A 23841-nucleotide genomic window follows, 5' to 3' on the forward strand; every position below is an offset into this window, starting at 1 on the left:
TGACAATGTAAAAACAAAAAAAGATTTTTTCTTTCAAAAATGCTTTTAGAGTGTAAACTTTAACAAACATAAAAAACAGACATATTAGGCTGCATCTGTAACGACCTGCTCTACAAAAATATCTCATGACTTACCTCCTAAAGTGAATGCCATAAAATAACTGCCAAAACAGACATTTTTGGTCACCTTGCCCCAAAAAAGTGTATTATTGAATAATCAAAAAAATCCTATGTGCCCAAAAATAGTACTAATAAAAATGTCAACTCTTCCTGCAAAAAATGAGCCCCTAGACAAGATGATTGGGAGAAAAATGGAAAAAAAAATATGGCTTTCTGAAAATGGAGACAAAAAATGATTTGTTTTCAAAAATATTTTATTATGTAAAATTAAAACAAAACAATAAAAATAGTCATATTTGATATTTGTGCATCCGTAACAATCTGTTCTATAAAAAATAGCACATAATCTATTCTGTCAGATGAATACCATAAAAAAAAAATTAAAAAAAGTACCAGAACAGCAATTTGTGGTTACCTTGCCTCACAAAAGCTTACCTTGCCTCACTAAAGCATACTAACCAAAATAGTACCAATAAAACAATCTCCTTACCCTGTAGTTTCCAAAATGGGGTCACGTTTTAGATGTTTGTACTGTAGGGGTGCATCAGGGGGTCTTAATATGCTACATGGCAACTTAAAATTATCCCAGTAAAATCTGCCCTTCAAAAAACAAATGGTGCTCTTTCCCTTCTGCGCCCTACCATGTGCCTATTCAGAAGTTTACAACCACATATGGGGTGTTTCTGTAAACTGCATAATAAAGGTAATAGATATTTAGGTTTGTTGGCTGTTTACCCTTGCTATATTACAGGAAAAATAGATTAAAATGGAAAAAAAAATATGCAAAAAGGGGAAATTTTGAAATTTTACCTCCATTTTCCTTTGATCCTTGTGGAGCACCTAAAGGGTTACCATAGTTTCTAATATCAATAACTTCAGGAGTGTAGTTTCTAAAATGGGGTCATTTATGAGGGGATTCTACTATGTAAGCCTCACAAAGTGCCTTCATAACTGAACTGGTCCTTAAAAAGTGGGTTTTGGAAATGTTATAAAAAATTTTATGAATTGCTTCTACGTCCCAAAAAAAAAAAAATGATGCAAACATAAAGTAGACATATGGGAAATAAAAAGTAATGACTATATTATGAGCTATCAGAATCTGCCTTAAAATCTGAGAAATTCATATTTCAAAAATTTTTAATTTGGGATTTTTTTTATGAAGGTAAAACATATTGACTCAAGTATGTCACTAACATGAAGTACAATGTGTCATGAAAAAACAGTCTTGCTTGGATAAGTAAAAGCATTCTAGAATTATTACTAGAGATGAACGAATGGAAGCTGACGAAGTGGAATTCGATCCGAATTTCAGGAAAAATTAGATTTGCACCAAAGCCGAATTTCATGTCGATTCGTGGTAACGAATCACATTTCTTCCTAAAATGGCTGCTGCACGTGTAAGGACATGGAGCAAGGAACTCTGGGAAGGCGGGATCACCCATAATGCCATGCATGCAGCCAATCAGCAGCCAGCCAGCCCTGTGATGTCACAGCCCAATAAATAGCCTCAGCCATCTTGGATTCTGCCATTTTCCAGTGTACTTAGTGCAGGGAGAGACGTCACCAGGCGCTAGGGACAGTGCTAGAAAAAACTTCATTGTACTAAAAAAAAAGATTTATAAGTGCAGGGAAAGATTATTTAAGGTATAGGGAAAGGATAGGGAGGAATCATTCCACAGCATTTATGTTGAACAGGGTTCAGTAGGGGAGGTTTCATCCTGGGTAAGAACAACAATCCTATTCCACCTTGCTGCACTGACTGGGTATCCAAATTGCCATTATACAGCTTTGTAATTCCAGCAAACCGTTCTTATTAGGGTGCAAGTGCTGTTTTAAGCAGGCATTAACAGGGTTTATTACAAGGAAATATTTCAAAGTCTATTTGCCCTTGTGCGGTGCAGTTATATGTTCTAAAGCATTTGTTGGCTTGTATTAGTGGGGAAAAAAAGCGAATTTTAGCCGTTGTGTGGTGAAGTGCAAAAATTACAGCCCTTTTTGTCATAAAATATAAAGAAAAATATTTTTTCCGTTCAGCGGTGTAGTTATATGTTCTAAAGCCTTTTGTGGCCTGTATTACTGGAAAAAGAATAAATATAATGGCCATTCAGTGGTGCAGTTATATGTTCTAAAGCCTTTTGTGGTGTGCATTAGTGGAAAAAGAAAAAATATATATTTGCCGTTTAGCGGTGCAGTTATATGTTCTAAAGATTTTTGTGGCATGTATTAGTGGAAAAAGAAAATATATATATTTGCCGTCCAGTGGTGCAGTTATATGTTCTAAAAGCCTTTTGTGGCTTGTATTACTGGAAAAAGAAAAAATGTATTTGCTGTTCAGTGGTGCAGTTATATGTTCTAAAGCCTTTTATTGCGTGTATTAGTGTAAAAAGAAAAAATATATTTGCGGTTCAGCGGTGCAGTTATATGTTCTAAAGCCTTTTGTGGAGTGAATTAGTGGAAAAAGTAAAAATTGAATTGCCATTCAACGGTGCAGTTATATGTTCTAAAGCCTTTTTTGGCGTGTATTAGTGGAAAAAGAAAATATATATTTGCTTTTTAATTATTTATTTGATCTAACAGTATGTCAGACAGAGACGTGCCAGGCCCTGCATAGGGGATTGGCAGAGGTCTAAATGTTTCTGGCGCAGGCACAGGTCTCAGCAGAGTAAGGGGGAGAGGCATCAGGGGTTGCAGCGAGAGGCCTTAGCTCCCGGTGCCATCTAGCGGTCGTGTCTTGACTAGCAACCCAGCAGTTCTTGAATGGTTGACTCAGTCATCCACTTCGTCCCAAGTGACATTAGACACCCTCAGCCAAGAGTCGGTAGGTTCGTCAGACACAACCCTTAGTTGGCATAGCACGGGAGCAGGCCCTGTGCCCTCACCTGTCCTCAACCTGCCTCTGTCCTTTTCTGTTCCCTCAGCCAGAGAAGTATTGTATGCTGTGGGCTCAGCTCCACTATACAGTGAAGACGAGCTACTGGCAAGCCAAGATATGGAGGAAAAATCCGCTGCTTCCTCCACTAGACGGGCAAGTAGTGAAGAGGAGAGTGGCGTGGGAGCTGATATTGCAAGCGGTCAGGCTCCTGACCCAGAGATGGCTGAGGAGAACATCAGTGACGTGCAGACAGTACTCAATGATGATGATGTAGCTGGCCGCACTTGGAAGCCGGGTGAAAAAGGGGCTTCATCATCATCGAGAGAAGAGGGTGGCAGCTTGCCCGTTAGGCAGTGGAGGAGCCAGCAAATCACTAGCGTGTCCGGGAGTCAGCAGGATAGCAGCAGTGGGAGGTCGGTAGCCAAACGTGCCCGTGTTAGAGCACCTGCTTCGCAGGAGCCTACCTGTACGGGAAGCAGCAGTGCACTGGTTCACGGAGGCAGCGGTGGTAGCAGTCAGTCAGTGCATAGTGTTGGGGGTAAAATCACCTACTCGGTGGTGTGGCAGTTTTTTGTTAAGCCACTGGAGGAGGTGAACATGGCCATATGTAGAATCTGTGGGCAAAAGGTGAAGCATGGCCAGGGTGGCAATGTTGGCACCACGGCCCTGCGTCAACATATACAGCGTCACTATAAAGTGGCCTGTGAGAGCGTGGCTCCGATGTGGTGGTCCAGCCTGCCTCTGCAACCGCTGCATCACCCAGTGGCATGCAGCTGATTTCAGGCAGTCAATGGTCCACCACCTCAGCCAAAGGGAGCTTTCTGTCCTTCCCATCATCTGCTGGTCCTAATGCTCCTGCTCCTCTTACTCCTCGTCAGTCATTCTGTCAGCAATTGAATCAACATTTCTATTTCTCTGCTTTTAAAACAGAAAGTGATACCTCATAAAATATGTATTACTTAACATTCCCCATATGTCTACTTTATGTTGGCTTCATTTTGTAAATGTCATTTTATTTTTTTAGAACGCTAGAAGGCTTAGAATTTCAGAAGCAATTCTTAAAATTTTTAAGAAAATTGCCAAAACTGTTTTCAAGGACCAGTTCAGGTCTGAAGTCACTTTGTGGGGCTTACATGGTGGATACCCCCCATAATTGACCCCATTGTAGAAACTTCACCCCTCAAGTTACTTAAAACTGATTTTACAAACTTTGTTAACCCTTTAGGTGTTCCACAAGAATTAAAGGAAAATGGAGATCAAATTTTTAAATTTCACTTTTTTGGCAGATTTTCCATTTTAATCTATCTTTTTCTTTAACACATCAAGGGTTAACAGCCAAACAAAACTCAATAATTATTACCCTGATTCTGCGGTTTATAGAAACGCCCCACATGTGGTCGTAAACTGATGTAAGGGCACATGGCTGGGCGCAGAAGAAAAGGAGCGCCATATGGTTTTTGGAAGGCAGATTTTGCTGAACTGGTTTTTAGATGCCATGTCCCATTTGAAGCCCCCCTGATGCACCCTTACAGTAGAAACTTCCAAAAAGTGACCCCAATTTGGAAACTAGGGGATAAGGTGCCAGCTTTATTGGTACTATTTTGGTGTACATATCATTTTTAATTGCTCTCTATTACGTTTTTTGTGAGGCAAGGTAACCAAAAGATTGTTGTTTTGTCACTGTTTTTATTTTCAATTTTTTACAACATTCATCTGACAATGTATATCATGTACTATTTTTATAGAGCAGGTTGTTACGGATGCAATGATATCAAATATGTCTACTTTCTTCGTTTTTTTGTTTCAGTTTTACATAATAAAGCATTTTTGAAAAAAAAAAAATGCTTTTGTGTCTCTATTTTCTGAACGCATTATTTTTTTTTACTTTTTCCGCCAATCATCTTGTGCAGGGGCTCGTTTTTTGAAGGAAGAGTTGACGTTTTTATTGGTACTATTTTTTGGTACATAGGATTTTTTGCTCATTCATTATAACACTTTAAGGGGCAAGGTGACCAAAAAATAGTTTTTTTTAGCACAGTTTTTTTTATTTATTTATTTATTTATTTTTACAGCCAGCGTTCACCTGAGGAGTTAGGTCATGTGACACTTTTATAGAGAAGATCGTTACGGACGTGGCAATACCTAATATGTATACTTTTTCTAATTTATTTAAGTTTTACACAATAATAGCATTTTTTAAACAAAAAAAATGATGTTTTAGTGTCTCCATAGTCTGAGAGCCATAGCTTTTTTATTTTTTTGACGATTGTCTTAGTTTTTGCAGGATGAGGTGACAGTTTGATTGGTAAAAATTTTTGGGAAATACGCCTTTTTGATCGCTTGGTGTTGCATTTTATGTGATGTTAGGCGATACCTAATATGTATACTTTTTTATTTATTTCATTTCAACACAGTAATAGCATTTTTGAAACAAAAAAATTATGTTTTAATGTGTCCATGTTCTGAGAGCTATAATTTTTTTAAATTTTTTGAGCAATATTCTTATGTAGAGGCTCATTTTTTGAGGGATGAGGTGACGGTTTTTATTGGTACCATTTTGTGGGACAAATGCCTTTTTGATCACGTGGTGTTGCGCTTTTTGTGATGTAAGGTGACAAAAATGGCTTTTTTTGACAGTTTTTATTTTATTTTTTATGGTGTTTATCGGACTGGTGGATCATGTGATATGTTTATAGAGCCGACCATCACGGACGCAGAAATACCAAATATGACTATTTTATTTTAAAAAAATCTATTTTAAACTTTTTTTAAATTCCTTACTTGGGGAATTTTTTTTTTTTTACATGCAAAACCTTTTTTTTATTTTTTTTATTTTAACACTTTATTTAAAAAAAAAAAAATTACACTTTGCATCCACCATAAGGTCATACAAGACCTTTGGGAGACGTTTAACTTCACTTTTTTTTCCCCACTATTGATTTCTCCTGTAACTGGTGCTGACATAGTAGCCCCAGTTGCAGGGGAAATATTTCCCCCAGAGAGGCTGTACAGCACTATACAATGCTGTACAGCCTCAGTGCAGGGCTGATCAAGGTCCCGGCACATGACCTCCGGGCCAGAACAGGAAGCACATAGCGCTCCCTGATCTGTACACACAGCGTTCATTGAGAGCTGTGTATACAGCAATCTAGAAGGCAGGGACACCAGGGAACTGTCACTGCATTCTCTCTGGGTTGCCCTGCTGTCACTGACAGCGGGCAACCCGCTCTGCAGCTGCATGATAAGCGTACAGCTGCCATCTCTGAATTGACGTTCAGAAACATCCATTCAGAGATAGATATCCACCTCCCGAACGTTTATAGTTAACGGACAGACGGGAGGTGGTTAAAAGAATAAAAAATATAAAATTGTAAAGAAAATATGGCTAACGAAATCCCCCCTCTTGAAAAATCTTCAAATGATAATAGTTGAAATTCGATAACATGTGGTCGTCACAGGTGTTGAATTCCTCCGAGGTCCCAAACATTAGGCATTCACCGGACAGAAAAGGCCTTTTATGTCGCTGTATTTACCTACTGTAAGACAGGGACCATTATTTGTTCTGGATACAGCAGAATGCAGCATCTCTCACAGCAAGGCCTGGAAATGCTGCATTCTGACAGCCCTCTGTGATGCTGTTAACATATCCGCCATTTTGTGTTTATACTGGTGGAGGCCCCCATTTGCAGGAGAATGTCGTCTTCGTTCTCCTCCCCCCAATCCACGGACAACACCAGGGATCCCAGAAAAGTTTAAAGCCTGCTCTTCTTGTCCTCCTCCCCCCAGCCACCATCCTCCTCTGACTCCTCTTCAGACTGCTGTTGACTTGTCTCAGATGGAGTATCCCCCCAGGGAATTCATTCAGCATTGCGACTTCTTCATCATCCTGCTCTTGCTCCTCGCCGGCTTGATCAATGACATGACGCAATGCACGCTGCAGAAAGAAGGCGTAAGATACGATGTCACTGATGGCGCCCTGGCTTCGACTGACCCGTTTGGTGATCTCATCGAATGGCCGCAGAAGTCTGCATGCGTCACACATGAGCAGCCACTGGTGTAGTGAAAAAAAAGCAAGCTCCCCAGATCCTGTCCTGCAGCAGAGTTCGTACAGGTAGTCATTAACGGCACGTTTATGCTTAAGAAGCCTATCAAGCATATACAAGGTGGAGTTCCAGCGCGTCGGACAGTCACAAATCAGACGTATGACGGGCAAGTGGTGTCACCGCTGAATGTCAGCTAAGCGAGCCATGGCCGTGTAAGATCTTTAAAAAATGGCCAGAGATTTTCCTGGCCTGCCGCAAGACATCCTGGACCCCGGGGTGTTTGGCAACGAATTGATGCACGACTAAGTTCAGGACGTGTGACATGCACGGCACGTGTTTCATTTTGCCCTGTTCGCTGCGCGCTCAACAGATTGGCACCATTTTCGCACATCACTTTACCAACTGTCAAATTGAGCGGGTTTAGCCACTGTGACCGCAGAGCTGAAAAGAGTGCAGGACCGGTGTGGCTCTAGACTTCCAGGCACAACAGCCGCAACACAGCATGGCATCATATCACTTGGCACGTAGAATAGGTTCTGGGGAGCTTAGGGGGTGCAGTGGAAGAGGTGGTAGCAGTGGAAAAGGAGGAGTCAGCAGAGGAGGAGACAGAAGATGGAGTAGGAGGAGGAGAAAAAGAGGCCGGCCTGCATGTAATCCGTGGCGATAACACCAAATCCACACAGGTGCCGCGGGTTACATGCTTGATGGCTGTCAGAAGGTTCACCCAGTGGGCAGTAAAAGTTATGCACCTTCCCTGCCCGTGTTTGCTAGACTACGTGTCTGTTGTCAGATGTATCTTGGCATCGACACTGTGTGCCAGAGATATATTAACTTGCCACTGAATGTGGCCATATAGTTCAGGGATGCCCTTCTGGGAGAAATATTTCCTTCCAGGGACCTTCCATTGTGGTGTGCCAATGGCCAAGAATTTTCTAAAGGCCTTCGAGTCCACCAATTTATATGGCAGTAGTTGGCGGGCTAGCCAACAAGCGAGCAGTCAGCCGTTGGGCAAGAGGATTTTCCGGCGTCATTATTTTTTTACGCTCGAACATTTGGGCCACGGAAGCCTGCCTTGTTCCAGATGAACACGAGAGAAGGAGAAGAGAGGAGAAGGAGAAGAGGCAGGGCGTTGAGCACTGGAAGTGTGGCTTTGTGGGTTCTAATTTCTGATGGCATTGTTCCCACTGGGCTCGGTGATGGGAGGCCAGGTGCCTTCTTAAGGCGGTCATCCCTAAGTGAGTGTTAGGTATACCGCAACTTATGTGTTATGCAACACTATTGTCAGCAGCTGACACGTTAAAAAAAGCCCACACTGTGGAGCCATGTGCCAGCATCCTGGGAGCGCAAGATGTGACCATGCATGGTAGGTTTCCAGATACATTTGCAGTCTGCTTTTTGCATCCTGTGCACTGCAAGTTCTGCCTGCTTCTCCTCCTTCTCCTCCATATCTGCTGCTCCGTATCTCCCTCTGAACTCGCCTCATCTTTCTCTCTTGTGGGCACCCACATGACGTCCATCAACAAGTCATCATCATCATCTTCACCACCACTGACATTAGAGATCTCGGAGTAGGCAGCAACAGCAGGGACCACCCTCCTTGGGCTGATCTGGGTACTGTCGTCAGACCACTGGGTGGCGGCCGTTGCTGCCTCCTCTTCCTAATCCGATGCCAAGAATGGATGTGCATTGGTAAGGTCTGGGAATGGATAGGAAAATAATTCCTCTGACTCGAGTTGAGGGGCTATGGTGGTGGAGGTGTCTTTGGGGGTGCAAACAGCAGAGAGTGAGGAAGGTGCAGATACAGAAGATGAGGAGGGTGCAGAAGCTGAAGGCTGATTGAGCCACTCAACTAACTCTGGTGCATCCTATTAAATAATCACACGCACCTTCTCCAACTTCCCACTTAAGCTCCAGCCTGGTGCACCTGCCCGACCCCTACCACCCCTGCCGAACGGCCTGCCTCTTCCTCTGCCTGTCATTTTCAAAATGACCATGTTCAAAAGTCCCTAGAGAAGAGCAGTATTTGTAAAAGCTGATATATGGAAGGCCTCAATTAGTTGTTAGTTAAAGCTGGTATAACACCCTCAAGCAGTAATTTTGTGGACGCAGGTATGAGGAAAACCTCTATCACTATTTTGTGGAAGCTGATATTTGGCAGGGTTCAATCAGTTGTTAGTTGAAGCTGGTATATCACCCTCAAGCAGTAATTTTGTGGACGCAGGTATATTGAAAACCTCTATCACTATTTTGTGGAAGCTGATATATGGCAGGCCTCAATCAGTTGTTAATTGAAGCAGATATATCAAAACCCGTAATCTGTATTTTGTGGACGCAGGTATATGGAAAACCTCTATCACTATTTTGTGGAAGCTGATATATGGAAGGCCTCAATCAGTTGTTAGTTGAAACAAGCAGGTATAAAAAAACCTGTAATCTGTATTTTGTGGACACAGGTATATGGAAAACCTCTATCACTATTTTGTGGAAGCTGATATATAGAAGGCCTCAATCAGTTGTTAGTTGAAGCTGGTATATCACCCTCAAGCGGTAATATTGTGGACACAGGTATATGGAAAACCTCTATCACTATTTTGTGGAAGCTGATACATGGCAGTACTCAATCAGTTGTTAGTTGAAACAAGCAGGTATATAAAAACCTGTAATCTGTATTTTGTGGACACAGGTATATGGAAAACCTCTATCACTATTTTGTGGAAGCTGATATATAGAAGGCCTCAATCAGTTGTTAGTTGAAGCTGGTATATCACCCTCAAGCGGTAATATTGTGGACACAGGTATATGAAAAACATCTATCACTATTTTGTGGAAGCTGATATATGGCAGGCCTTAATCAGTTGTTAGTTGAAGCAGGTATATCAAAACCCGCAATCTGTATATGGAAAACCTCTAGCACTATTTTGTGGAAGCTAAAATATGGAAGGCCTTAATCAGTTGTTAGTTGAAACTGGTATATCACCCTCAAGCAGTAATTTTGAGCACGTAGGTATATCGAAAACCTCTATCACTATTTTGTGGAAGCTGATATATGGCAGGCCTCAATCAATTGTTAATTGAAGCTGGTATATCACCCTCAAGCAGTAATTTTATGGATGCAGGTGTATTGAAAACCTCTATCACTATTTTGTGGAAGCTGATATATGGCTAGCCTCAATCAGTTGTTAGTTGAATCAGGTATATCTAAACCCGCAATCTGTATTTTGTGGACGCAGGCATATGGAAAACCTTTATCACTATTTTGTGGAAGCTAATATATGGAAGGCCGCAATCAGTTGTTAGTTGAAGCTGGTATATCACCCTCAAGCAGTCATTTTGTGGGAGCAGGTATATGGAAAATCTCTTTCACTATTTTGTGGAAGCTGATATATGGCAGGCCTCCATCAGTTGTTAGTTGAAGCTGGTATATCACCCTCAAGCAGAAATTTTGTGAACGCAGGTATATGGAAATCCTCTATTACTATTTTGTGGAAGCTGATATATGGCAGGCCTCAATCAGTTGTTAGTTGAAGCAGGTATATCAAAACCCACAATCTGTATATGGAAAACCTCTATCACTATTTTGTGGATGCTAAAATATGGAAGGCCTCAATCAGTTGTTAGTTGAAACTGATATATTACCCTCAAGCAGTAATTTTGTGGACGCAGGTATATGGAAAACCTCTATCACTATTTTGTGGAAGCTGAGATTTGGCAGACCTCAATCAGTTGTTAGTTGAAGCTGGGATATCACCCTCAAGCAGTAATTTTGTAGACACAGGAATATGGAAAACCTCAATCATTATTTTGTGAAGCTGATAGATCACAGCCCTCAATTAGTATTTTCTGGAAGCATACAAATGCACTATAATATACTTTCTATGTTAGAAAGTATATTCTAAGTATGTCACACCCCTCTGTGTATTACACCTATCGATAGCACAACGTTACCAGTCCTTAAAAGGACTTGTGTTGCCCTATTAGCTAGCATTTGGTGTCCCTAAGTCCCTAAGAGCCTGTACCATCTCCAAAATGCAGCCTCTCCTTACACTTGCAAAACAGATAATGTAAAATGGCTGCCAGATTGGGTTCTGTTATAGGATTGGGGGTGTGTCCAAATGCTGAAATGTCTCAATTGGCTGTCCTGTCCCACCTGATGGATGTGTCATGGGTCAAAGTTCGGCGCAATGCAAAAGAATATGGCGCTCGTGGACATCGCCATATGTTCGCATGTTCGGCGGATCACAAAAGCGCAAAGTTCGCCACGAACCGACCGCCGGGCGAACCGCAATGCCATCACTACTCACAATTAAGGCCGACGCTTTGCATGTGGAAGAGGTGGAAATGGGGGAAGACATTACACAGGGGGATAGCCAGACCACCCTCAGTTCATCTTCTCAGCGCAAATTGGATGATGATGAGGAGGAGCAGGAGACGGTTGCCTCCGCTACAGATGGAAGTTTAATTCCATCTGTTCAGCGTGGATGGGCAGAAGAGGAGGAAGAGGATGAGGAGATTGAGAGTCATCCTCCTGATGACGACAGCAAAGTCTTGCCTGTTGAGACTCTGGCACACATGGCTGACTTTATGTTAGGCTGCCTTTCCCGTGACCCACGCGTTTTAGGCATTTTGGACAACAATGATTACTGTTTGTTCACCCTTCTTGACCCCTGCTACAAAGAGAACTTCTCATCTCTCATTCCTCTGGTGGAGAGGACGAGCAAAATGGTGCAATACCAGAAGGTCCTTGTGAAAATATTGTACATAGTTCCTTGTGCAACTGAGGAGGGGAGACGAGGGGAACACACAGCAGTTCTAACAGAGGCAGGGCGATGCTCTCCAAAGCATGGGACCAGTTTCATGACACCCTGCCAGCACCCTTTCCCTGATGCGTGGCCTAGTGTCACAAGGAGGGAAAAATGTTGGAAGATGGTGAAGGAGTACGTAGCAGACCGTGTCAGCATCAATGATCCCTCTGTGCCTTACAACTACAGGGTGTCCAAGCTGGACATGTGGCACGAACTGGCGCTCTTCGCCTTGGAGGTGCTAGCCTGCCCCGCTGCCAGCGTTTTGTCAGAGCGTGTATTTAGTGCTGCTGGGGGCATACTCACTGATAAGCGCATCCGCCTGTCAACTGAAAATGCTGACAGATTGACTCTTATAAAAATGAACAAGGCCTGGATTGCCCCTGACTTCTCTACTCCACCAGAGGAAAGCGGCTGAACATAAAGGCACTTTAAATGTGTTTTTTATAATGTAATGAATACACTGTATTCCCATGCACCATCCCCGGTGCTCGATCAACATTACTAATTCGTGATGAGCAGCATGGACATGCTTTAGTGATATTTCGCAAATTTTTGGCCTAATATTTGCCATATTCTCAATATTTGGAATTCGTGATCTCCAGTCATTATTTTCTTGATCGCGAGAATCGGCAATGTAATATGCGTGTATACAGACGTGGCTCACTTTTGCTAAATTTTTCAAGCTGCTAGAAGTTTCCTGAGACTGGAGAAAATCCACAGTACAGTAATTCCTATCGCACTACCTAACACCCTGCGCTGCAATCAGCTGCACTATATCACTATCTAACCTACACTGACTATCTCCCACTAACTATCTATATTATATATATGAGCTAACTATCTAATATAATTGACTCAGCAAAGCACAGAACTCAGCAATGACACTGCTCTCTCTCTCTCTCTCTCTCTCTCAGAGCTGCAAAAAACAGCAGAAAATGGCTGCTGGAGAGTTTCTTATATAGTAAGGGGTAGGCAACTTTCCTATTGGTTGCTAGGGATGTTGCTAAGCTTAGACAAAGATATTACAGCCTTCTCATTGGCCCACAAGCAATGCAGTAAGGGAACGGATAAAAAAGAAGAATATAGCACTGTATTCTATATCTTTGCAAATTCTCGAAGTGCTGATATTCGCAATAAAAATTTGTGATTAGACCGACTATACAAACAGAGAAAGTCCATAAACGATTTATTAATTATCCAAGCGGACAGGATTCAGCCAGTGGTAGTTCATGCGTGACACCTGCCGTTTGCTCAGGCCCTTTAAGAAGGCCACATTATTTGTCAGTCGCCAGGACTACGGGATGAACAACGTCATTCCACTGCTTCATGTCCTGGAACAGATGCTGGTAAATCTAGCTGGTCTGGAAACTTGTTACGACCACAGGATGTGGGTCAGCGGATAGTGGACTGGACTTTAGCCCTGTATTGCTGACTGCTGACTCTCAGAGTCAGGATACTGGTGTTTGCACCAGTCACCCAGGACGCTGCAAACCGCAGCAGTGTGAACAGAGTTTAGCACAGGCAGGTAAGCGGAACAGAAGAACTTTACTAGTAAACGGAAAACAACAGTCACTTGCAGTAAAGGCAAAGACAGTTCAGAGTAATGCAGTGTGCAGATTAAAGCGGTCTCATTGTCAGGCGGTGCAGGGTCAGGAATCCAGGCAGACTAACAGATGGCGATGGGCAGATGCGTAGTCAGACGGTGCAGAGGTTGGTAAGCCATGTGATCCAGTAAACAGACGGCAGGCAGATTCGCAGTCAAACAGAGCACAGGTCAATAGTCCAGGCAATCCAGCAAGCAGACAGTAAGCAGAGTCGGGGACAAGCCAGGCAAAGGTCGGAATCCAGGAAATCCAATAAACAGACAGTCCAGAACACAGTAAGAAGCTTCAGCGGGAGTCAAGAGGTACAACAACCACGCTTGGGCACTTCCTCCTAAGTGAAGCTGCCTTAAATACTCAAAGTCCCGCCTCCGGATGGGGACGATAATCAGGACCCAGCTGCCTACTCCCATAAGACAGGGAGAGGGGCGCACGCGTGCGCTATAGCGCATCAGATGACACCTGGCAGTGCGGACGGATGCGGCGATATGCTGGCGGACGCCTCCGTCTCCTGCAAAGTAATCCAACCCTGGGACCCATGGCGCTGAGATGTGCAGACAGGGATCTGTCACCCTGCGGTGGGGACACGGACCCAATACTGACAGTACCCCCCCTCTTACGCCCCCTCCTCCACATGGTCGACCTGGAGAGAAATTTCTTCAGTAGCAGAGGGGCATGAATATTGGCTGCTGCCTCCCACAACCTCTCTTCAGGACCTTGGCCCTTTCAGTCCACCAAATAAAAGGTCTTTCCTCTGATAATTCTCCCATCTAGAATGTCCTTGACCTCAAATTCGTCATCTATAGTGACAGGAGGATGATTCTGTGAAATGCCTTTGCAAAACCTGTTAAAGACAGCTGGTTTAAGTAACAACAGATGAAAAAAGTTAGTAATCCGCAAGGTAGCTGGTAATTTGAGTTTGTAAGCAACAGGATTAATTTTAATCACAGGAAAAGGTCCCAGGAATCGCGGAGCTAGTTGGTAGGACGGCAGTCTGAGACAAATATTTTTAGACTAAAGCCATACCTTGTCTAAAATGGCAAACTGAGGGGGAGGTCTACACCTCTTATCCGCTGACCTTTTCATCTGGTCTGCTGTTCTCCAAAGAGATTTCTTCATGTCAGATCAGACCCGAGAAAGCTGCTCCACAAGAATCTGCCGCAGGGACTCCCGAAGAAGGTCGCACAGGGAGAGGAATACTCGGGTGTCGGCCATAGATTATAGAACGGAGAGTTGCCTGTGGCTTGACTGACTTGATTGTTCTGGGCAAACTCCGCCCAATGAAGATAATTCACCCAGTCGTTCTGATGGGCATTAGAGAAATGTCGCAGGAAGCTGACCAGTATTTGATTTATGCATTCTACCTGGCCATTAGACTGTGGAAGGTAAGCAGAGGAAAAGTCCAGAGATACATTCAGTGACTTACATAAAGATCTCCAGAACCGGGAGGTGAATTGTACTCCTCTATCTGAGACAATGCGAAGAGGAAATTCATGAAGGCGGAAAATATGTAAAATGAATAGCTCAGCCAGACGAGAAGCAGATGTTAGACCTGGAAGCGGAATAAAGTGTGACATCTTGGAAATCTGGTCAATGACAACCCAAATGACTGTGCAAGCCTTGGAGACAGGTAAATCAGTTATAAAGTCCATACCAATATGCTGCCAAGGGACCTCCGGCACTGGCAGTGGCAATAATAAACCTGCAGGTTTCATCCTAGGGGATTTATTCTGGGCACAAGAGGTACACGACGCCACAAAGTCTCCAATATCCTTCAGGCCGGAGGGACGAGGCCAATAGAGCACTGCAGCCACCTTTCCAGGATCCATTTTGAGATCCTGATCTGAGATGATATATCCCAGGAAGGGCAGGGACAACTTTTCGAAAACACACTTTTCCAGTTTAGCGTATATACGATTCTCTCGTAAACGCTGTAAGACCACCTGCACATGCTTGCGATGAGTTCTGATGTCTCTGGAAAAAATAAGAATATCATCCAAATAGACAACAACACAAGAATAGAGTAGATCTCAAAAAATATAATTAACAAACTCCTAGAAGACGGCAGGGGCATTACTGAGTCCATATAGCATAACAAGGTATTCATAGTGGCCATCCCTGGTGTTAAGGCTGTCTTCCATTCGTCACCCTCACGAATACGTATTAAATTATATGCCCCCCATAAGTCCAGCTTAGAGAAGATCTGGGCCCCACGGAGTCTATCAAATAACTCAGAAATTAATGGCAACGGGTACTTATTCTTGATGTTGATCTTATTCAGACCACAGTAATCTATACAGGGGTGAGAGGACCCATCTTTCTTTTTCACAAAAAAGAATCCTGCCCCTGCGGGTGATGAAGACTTCCTGATTAAACCCCTCTCAAGATTCTCCTTGATGCAATCCGCTGTGGCCTGGGATTCAGTGTGAGACATAGGGCACACACGACCCCGAGGAGGAGATGTCCCTGGTTGCAGATCAATAGGGCAGTCATAGGGGCGATGGGGTGCTAGTATCTCAGCCTCCTTTTTATCAAATATGTCAGCAAAGGAAGGATAGGCCAACGGAAAAGCCTCCAGGCTTTTAGGAAGAGGTATAACAACCCTTCTTTGACAAGAACATAGGCATCTGCCTTGGCACAGCTGTCCCCATCGAAGAACCTCTCCAGAACTCCACTCAATAACAGGATTGTGCATCCTAAGCCAGGGCAACCCCAGCAAAAGAGAATGAGACAGTTCAGGGAGTACATACAGAGAAATCCTTTCAACATGTAACACCCCTACCTGTAGTTCCAACGGCACAGTGAAAAACCGCACTGAATCCGTCAGCACTTTTCCGCTGATGGCTGTCACCAGGGGATTCTTTAGCAGGCGTAAAGGGATGTGGTATTGATTCACAATATGCTGGTGTATAAAGTTCCCTGCAGATTCTGAGTCCAAGGAAGCAGGTATGGAGACCTTGGGGCCCCCAAGAAACAGAATTAGAGGAATCTGGAGAGTGGAACAGTTTTCGCCTAGGGCCGCCTCTCCCAGAGACCCTAAGCACTGGAGTCTCCCGACTTCTGAGGACAGTTGCGGACACGGTGACCTGTACCACCACAGTAGAGATAGAGTCCAGAAGACATACGAAGACAACGTTCCTCTTCCGAAAGCAGAGTGGAATTCACCTGCATGGGTTCAGGATCCGAAAAGGAGGAGTGCAATGTAGGCTGAGACTTATTAGACTTAAACATATGTTGTGGAAGTCTCTTTTCCCGACTGACCTCCCGAACCCGCTCCGAAAACCATATGCCGCTTTTGATAGCCAAAGAGATCAGGGCCTCAAGGGAAGTAGGTACATCACGACCTGCGAGTTTGTCCTTAATACGATATGTTCGGGACCGCGCAACTCTTCCACTAACCAATCTTCTTAATCTCGAATCATCCGGCTGCGTAGGTATCAAGCGAACACCAAATTCCCAAATATCGTCCTCCCACTACAGCTCCTGCGGAGGGAAGTGCACTAATAGTGAAGTACTGTAATAGCTCCCCACACGCGCTTTCAGCTGTTATACTCACAGGGGCAGGTAGGAGTTAGGCACATCAAATGAGTATATTCAACTGAACTTTCCCCGATTTCCTTATTTCTTCTGTGGTCCAATAGAGCATAAAAAACTCTAATAGTGCAACACCGCTACTCACTTTTATATAAAATTATTTTAATATACTCACAAGAGAAGGTAGACAAACAGCATAAAACACTTCTCAACCAGATAATCCTGCCCGACCTGGGTTTTCGCCAAAGCTTCATCAGGAGCGTATCTCCCAACACCAAACACCGTCATTAAATACCCTCCCCCTCTTTCTCAACCTACACTTTATTTTAATAAAAACCCACCAATGTCTTCCGCAATTCAAGCACATTTCCACCATCCCTATTTTCGCCCATTACTTTATTCTGTTCCGTTCATTTCCCTTTTCTTTACTATTCAGTGGTCTCTTACAGCCTTACACACCAGCAAGTGGTCACATGTTCCACTTCCACCAATCCTGCTACTAATACTATACACATCCATCACTTTCCTCCACCGCTCCATTCATGAGGACACACTCTGCTCTCCACCCTAAAGTACGTCACCTTCTTCTCCATCCCACCACACAGGTAGGTAAAAATCTTTTAATCTTCTCATGGGGGGCTTTTTACACAACTATATTCACCTATTCTACGAGGCAAGGTGTCAGATCAAACTCGACATTTAGTCCTTTTGGTTGGATCGTATCCAACTCCTAAATCCACTTTACTTCCCGTCGATCCATCTTTGTTACAAAATCTCCTCCCCGCCAATTGTTCTTTACTACCTCCATTCCCGTAAATTTTAACCCTTTTTTTAAAAAATTTATGGGCCATTTTAAAATGTAGAGACACCCCGTGGGTTTCTAAACCTTTCTTTATATTTCTTATGTGTTCCTGCACCCGCGTTTTGAGCATCCTAGTTGTCTGGCTAACAGTATGTTTTGCATGTTATTTCTCCAACTATCCCGAAATCTTCATGCCTCATCCTGGAATGCACTAAAGACACTGTTCTTCCTTCCTTCTTCTTAATTCTATTTTTGCATGGGAGGCAAAAGCCGCACCATGTGAATTTGTTCCGATCTCTTTTCTTTTTGTCCACAGGGAGGGCACTATGGACTAATTGATTCCGAAAGTATAGGGCTTTATTGAAAATGATATCTGGATGGTCTGGTATTTCCTTCCCTAGGACTGGGTCGTTCTTAAGTACCCCCCAGTTTTTTCTTATGGCATTCTTCACTAATCAAACTTGTGCTGTATACTGTGTTATAAAGGAGTATCTGTAATCTCTTTCTTATTTCTCCACATTACTCTTCTTTTTCTCCCCACTCCTTTCTACTTCCTGACTACAACTTATTAAATCTTCCTTTTTATAGCCCTTCTCCACAAACCGGTCCTGTATAGCCAAACTTTGTTCCCTGAACGTGGTGATGACAGTACAAATACTATTTTTCTTTTTTATCTGCCCTTTTGGAATATTCTTTAACCAGGGTTTATGATGGCAACTTTTCATATCAATATACCCATTCACATATGTTTCTTTAAAAAAAAAGTTCTTGTTTTAAATCTTCCCTCCTCTATAAAAATCACCAAATCCAAGAAGTTAATAGCCCTATTGCTAATATTGCTTGAAAATTTCAGGTTCCAGTCATTTTTGTTCAGATCTTCAATAAACCCTTCCAGGCCATTCTTTTCCCCTTCCCACACTAACAGACAGTCATCAATGTATCTTCGCCATATTTTCAAAGTCCCCCTTGTTTATACTTAGAGAGGATTGGGTTAATATATTCTCTTTCCCACTCTCCCATTAAAATATTGGCAAAACTGGGGGTGAATTTCGCCGTCCCGATCCTCTGCAAATAAAACCCCCCACTAAACCAAAATAGTTGTGGGTCAGATAGTACTCTATGCAATCAATAATAAAGTTGCCTTGCAATGCGGACATATTTGGATCGCAATTTAATTCTTCCCTTACTGCCCCCAGGCCCCTCTCTTTTGGAATGACCGTGTACAAGGAGGTGACGTCAACTGTTGCCAGCCACACGTCATCACCACACATACCTAACTCTTTAACTAATTTGATAACACTCCCTGTGTCTTTTAGATAGGACGGTATTCCCACTACATACCGCTGCAAAAAAAAGTCAATGTATTCTGTTAGCCTGCTGGTAAGGGAATTAATCCCGGAGACTATAGGTCTCACAGGGGGATCTATGAGGCTTTTATGAATCTTGGGTAAGTGGTATATTACAGGTGTAACTGGGGACTTAATAGTTAAATATTGATACTCTTTTTTATCTATGACTCCCTCTTTAAAACCTTTTTGCAACAACTTATCCAAATCTAACTTATATTTTACTACTGGGTTGTTTTATAATGTGTGTATAGTATTAGTAGCAGGATTGGTGGAAGTGGAACATGTGACCACTTGCTGGTGTGTAAGGCTGAAAGCGACCACTGAATAGTAAAGAAAAGGGAAATGAATGAAACAGAATGAAGTAATGGCCGAAAAATAGGGACGGTGGAAATGCGCTTGAATTGCGGAAGAAATTGGTGGGTTTTTATTAAAATAAAGTGTAGGTTGAGACAGAGGGGGAGGGTATTTAATGATGTTGTTTGGTGTTGGGAGATACGCCCCTGATGAAGCTTTGGCGAAACCCGGGTCGGGCAGGATTATCGGGTTGAGAAGTGATTTATGCTGTTTGTTTACCTACTCTTGTGAGTATATTAAAATAATTTTATATAAAAGTGAATAGTGGTGTTGCACTACTGGAGTTTTTTTATGCTCTAGTGGACCACTAGTGGAAAGTTCAATTGAATATACTCATTTGATGTACCTAACTCCTACCTGCCCCTGTCAGTATAATAGCTAAAAGCGCTTGTGGGGAGCTATTACAGTACTTCACTATTAGTGTGCTTCCCTCCGCAGGAACTGAAGTGGGAGGAAGCTATTTGGGAATTTGGTGTTCGCTTGATACCTACGCAGCCGGATGATTCGAGATTAAGAAGATTGGTTAGTGGAAGAGTCGCAAGGTCCCGAACATATCGCATACCTACATTGTGAATTTAACCCACTTCACTATTGGGACCCGCAGCAGTAAAGCCGTTGGGATCAAGTATTGGAACTTTTTTATTATTGTTCGTTCTTAATACGTCCAGACAAACCCTCCCAAAAGGTCGCCACCAAAGCCTCCTCATTCCACGAAACTTAAGACGCTAAGGTGCGGAACTGAATCGCATATTGGCACACCAACCGGCTTACTTGACGGACGTACAGCAGCGAGGAGGCCACAGAAGATGCTCGACTGGCTCTTCAAACACCCTCTTAAAGGAGACCATAAATAGAGCCACATTACTAGTGATGGGTCCAGATCTCTCCCATATTGGATTCGCCCAAACCAGAGCCTCACCCTCGAGATGAGAGATAATGGATGCCACTTTAGCTCGGTCTGATTGTAAATGATGAGGAAGCAGTTCAAAGTGAATTGTGCCCTGGTTGAGACACCCCCAACAGGTATTCGGGTTGTCGCTGCAACGGGGTGGAGCAGATAAACGTGGTCCATAAAAACGTGGATGCACTGCAGCCGCAACAGGGACAGCAGGAGCAGTAGGAGCCTGTGCAGACTGTGCTGTACAAAGAGAGTCCAGGTGAGCAGATACATGCTGCAGATAATTCACCACTTGCTTCTGGGTGGTACGCTGTTGCTCAAGTTCCTTTAGTAGTTCAGAAATTCCTGGTTTAGAGCTAGCGGGATCCATGGCTCAAGCGTACTGTTATGACCAGATGATGTGGATCCTCTGTGTCAGCGGATAGAGGACTGGACTTTAGCCCTGTATTGCTGACTGCTGACTCTCAGAGTCAGGATACTGGTGTTTGCATCAGTCACCCAGGACGCTGCAAACCGCAGCAGTGTGAACATAGTCTAGCACAGGCAGGTAAGCGGAACAGAAGAACTTTACTAGTAAACGGAAAACAACAGTCACTTGCAGTAAAGGCAAAGACAGTTCAGAGTAATGCAGTGTGCAGATTAAAGCGGTCTCGCTGTCAGGTAGTGCAGGGTCAGGAATCCAGGCAGACTTACAGGAGGCGATGGGCAGATGTGTAGTCAGACGGTGCAGAGGTTGGTAATCCATGTGATCCAATAAACAGACGGCAGGCAGATTCGCAGTCAAACAGAGCACAGGTCACTAGCCCAGGCAATCCAGCAAGCAGACAGTAAGCAGAGTCGGGGGCAAAGGTCGGAATCCAGGTAATCCAATAAACAGACAGTCCAGAACACAGTAGGAAGCTTCAGCAGGAGTCAAGAGGTACAACAACCACGCTTGGGCACTTTCTCCTAAGTGAAGCTGCCTTAAATACTCAAAATCCTGCCTCCGGATGGGGAAGATCATCAGGACCCAGCTGCCTAATTTATAAGACAGGGAGAGTGGCGCACGCGTGCGCTATAAGCGCATCAGATGACACCTGGCATTGCGGACGGGTGCGGCGATATGCGATGGGGAGACAGACCCAATACTGACAGGACTGGGGACATGGCGCCTAGATCTCACGGCCACATACGCACTGTGGGGGTTGAACTGGAGGAGGAGGACATTGGAGCACAGGCAATGTGTAGCGAATTATTTTATTTTTTTACACAGGTGACAGGAGAGGAGGAGCAGGACCAGGTAGAGGACCTACAGGGCGATGAGGGACACGAGGCAAAGGATCCATACACACCGTGGCAGTATAGTATGCAGTATAGATGGAGGCAGGGAGTCCCTCCGAGTCACTTGGGCAAATGGACCGATGCATGCTCTGTTGCTTGCGTAGTGACAGCCGAATTGTCACCATTCGGCAGAGGGATGACTTCTAGCTCTCCACCTTGTTGGATCCTTACTACCGGTCCAAAATGGGGGCCTTTTTTACACCTACTGAGAGGGAGGACAAACTGAACTACTATAGAGATATCCTATTTAGTTAGTTGGCCGCTGCTTATGTGCGCCATCGCCCATCCTCACGCAGGTCTGACCGGGGGGGGGCACTTTGTGCTCACGTTCCACTGCCACGGCTGCTGGAGGCGAGGGGGGGGGGGGCAGGAGCAGTACCAGCTCCATCAGCAGCAACTTAAGTCTAGAGTCGCAAGTACACATAGAGCAGAACCTGAAACATCAGGTTGGCATACTTAGACAGCACTCTGCCACCCCAAGTTGAAGATCTGCTGGACTACTGGGTAGCCAAACTGGATTTGTGGCAGCAAATGGAAAAGCTGTCCTGCCCAGCCAGTAGTGTGGCATCAAAGCGGGTGTTTAGTGCAGCGGGAGTCATAGTTACCCCAAGAAGATCTCGCCTGTCCACCTGAAATGTGGAGAGACTAACCTTTGTCAAGATGAATCAGGCGTGGATCAGCCAGATTTTCCACCCACCAATGCCTGATGCATGATACTAGATCATCCATGGTGCCACATCAACAATATGAAAAAAGCTCACTGTTTGCATAAGCCCTAAAGCTGTGTGTTATATTTGTAACACCCCAGAGTTGTGTTACTACACGCCTCTACCCCGCTATTATCTTTTAAGAATGTTTATACTGTCATCTGATGTAATTTATATTATGTCTTCCACAAATGTACATATAAAACCATGTTTAATGCAATTAATCATGTAATTAGCCTGGTTACCAGTAGGTGGCAGCAACACATTGAAAGGTACAAGCTACAGTTTAGTTCCTTGAGGACTGTGCTCATTTTCACCTTAAGGACCAGGCCATTTTTTGCAAATCTGACGTGTCACTTTATGTGGTGATAACTAGAGTTGAGCGAACACCAGGATGTTCGGGTTCGAGAAGTTCGGCCGAACTTCCCAGAAATGTTCAGGTTCGTGATCCGAACCCGACCCGAACTTCGTCCCGAACCCGAACCCCATTGAAGTCAATGGGGACCCGAACTTTTCGGCACTAAAAAGGCTGTAAAACAGCCCAGGAAAGAGCTAGAGGGCTGCAAAAGGCAGCAACATGTAGGTAAATCCCCTGCAAACAAATGTGGATAGGGAAATGAATTGAAATAAAAATAAAATAAATAAAAATTAACCAATATCAATTGGAGAGAGGTCCCATAGCAGAGAATCTGGCTTCACATCAGCAGAGAATCAGTCTCTTCATGCCATAGCAGAGAATCTGGCTTCACGTCACCCACTACTGTAACAGTCCATTGTCAGATATTTAGGCCCGGCACCCAGGCAGAGGAGAGAGGTCCCGTAACAGAGAATCTGGCTTCATGTCAGCAGAGAATCAGTCTGCATGTCCTAGCAGAGAATCATGCTTTACGTCACCCAACACTGGAACAGTCCATTGTCAGATATTTAGGCCCAGGAACCCAGGCAGAGGAGAGAGGTCCCGTAACAGAGAATCTGGCTTCATGTCAGCAGAGAATCAGTCTGCATGTCATAGCAGAGAATCAGGCTTTACGTCACCCAACACTGGAACAGTCCATTGTCAGATATTTAGGCCCAGGAACCCAGGCAGAGGAGAGAGGTCCCGCAACAGAGAATCTGGCTTCATGTCAGCAGAGAATCAGTCTGCATGTCATAGCAGAGAATCATGCTTTACGTCACCCAACACTGGAACAGTCCATTGTCAGATATTTAGGCCCAGGCACCCAGGCAGAGGAGAGAGGTCCCGTAACAGAGAATCTGGCTTCATGTCAGCAGAGAATCAGTCTGCATGTCCTAGCATAGAATCATGCTTTACGTCACCCAACACTGGAACAGTCCATTGTCAGATATTTAGGCCCAGGCACCCAGGCAGAGGAGAGAGGTCCCGTAACAGAGAATCTGGCTTCATGTCAGCAGAGAATCAGTCTGCATGTCATAGCAGAG

Source organism: Bufo bufo, chromosome 5 (genome assembly GCF_905171765.1).
Source record: "Bufo bufo chromosome 5, aBufBuf1.1, whole genome shotgun sequence".
Taxonomy (NCBI): domain Eukaryota; kingdom Metazoa; phylum Chordata; class Amphibia; order Anura; family Bufonidae; genus Bufo; species Bufo bufo.